The sequence below is a fragment of the Manis pentadactyla genome, chromosome 3, assembly GCF_030020395.1.
Source record: "Manis pentadactyla isolate mManPen7 chromosome 3, mManPen7.hap1, whole genome shotgun sequence".
In the NCBI taxonomy this organism is placed as follows: Eukaryota; Metazoa; Chordata; class Mammalia; order Pholidota; family Manidae; genus Manis; species Manis pentadactyla.
The window spans coordinates 180,561,278-180,562,891 of NC_080021.1; the positions used below are offsets into that span (position 1 = coordinate 180,561,278).

At 36.1% G+C, this 1,614-nt stretch overlaps 1 pseudogene; it reads right to left on the minus strand.

Moving 5' to 3' along the window:
- Positions 1-818: 818 nt before the first annotated feature.
- LOC118918853 (14-3-3 protein zeta/delta-like) lies at positions 819-1,390 on the minus strand (annotated as a pseudogene).
- Positions 1,391-1,614: the final 224 nt, after the last annotated feature.

Consider the following 1,614-nt stretch of genomic DNA (forward strand, 5'->3'; position numbering starts at 1 on the left):
TCTGTGATAAATATATATGAAGTAATAGTTTTCAGGAAATAAAATTTTACTGCATCTGAAGTTGTACATTTATCCTTAGGTTGCCTGAAACATTTTGATACAAGTAAGTGTAGCAAAAATAATAAAAGTAGAAGCAAGTAACTTTACAAAGTATTAAACAGGAACCATTTCTGCCCTGCCCTGAGCAAACTGGGTCACAACTTTTTCTAGAGGAACACTTCTGTACCTGTAGTCTTCTGTGCATATTGAGATTGAGGTATACATGGTTCAACTTGTAATATTCATTGGGATATCTATGCTACTACAGCCTTAGGCTCAAAACCTTAAAGAACCCACAATAACAATACCTCTGACTAAAACCAATTATCCTTTTTATCCACCAGCAGGACAAGCTATTAGGCAGTTTTCTTTGCTCAGACATAGAAGCAGTTTTAACTCGGGCCCAAGTGAAGTCACCACATACTAGAAATACTATGCCAGACATTATTAGCTGAAACAAAAATTCCACATACCCATATTGAGCACCTTAGAATGAAAACAAATAACTCTCTAAATGTTAACTGATTCTATACCTCTAATATTAAACATAAAAACCACATAAGAAAGATAGAAATTCAAATATAAGTAATATAAACCTGTGACAAATCATAGATAAAAACCTATCCATGGGACTGCTTGGATGACCAGTGGAATATCGTGTAAATTTTAGAATAAGGGAGACAACAGTTAGAGGGCTGGTTAATTTTACCCACTTGTCCTGTTTCAGCTTAGTGTCCTTGGATATCCAGTGTCCACAATGTCCCACTGCCTTTCAGCCATTATATTATCAGTGTGCTGTCTTGGTATGACTTTTCCTTAATGTAACAAGTTTAGCGATGGATTCATCAAAAGTTGTCCTTGCAAAACAGCAGGCTTTCTCAGAAGAGCTCAGATCTCATAGTAGGACACAGGAAATTTAAAGACCCAATCTGATAGTATGAGTACATTAGCATTTCCCCTTTTTGCTGATTTTCAAAGTATGTTGTGACTGATCCACAATTCTTTCTTGTCATCACCAGCAGCAGCCTCAGCCCACTAACAGTAATAGACCCCTTCATTTTCAAATTGAACTTTGCTCTTTGCTTGTGAAGCATTGGGATCAAGAACTTCTCTGAAAGAGATAGTACATCACTGTAGATATACTTCTGAGTTTGGTATCAATTTTCTCTCTGTTATCATAAGTAATCTTTTTTTTCTCAGCATCTTCTGTCTTTAACTTGGTACTTGGGATGACCCTCCAAAATGACCTATGGCTTCTTAAAACTTTTTTTGTAAGTAACTGAGAAAAGATTACTCTCCTCATGGGAGGTAATGCCTCTTCTTGCTCAGTTACAGACATGCCAATTGCCATGTCATCATGTTGCATGGCCTGCTCAGTTTTGCTCCTATTCCACCTAACTTTTATTCATTTTGGGTCTGGAATGCTTGGTGGATGATGGACATGGGCTCGGTAGTGGAGCTCTGCCTTTTTGTTTTCAAAGATATTTTATGAGATTAACAATCAGATAATTTTATTCCTGAATTAGTGAAAAAATTTTTTTTATCATGTGTTTAGGTTGAATTTTATTAAATGCT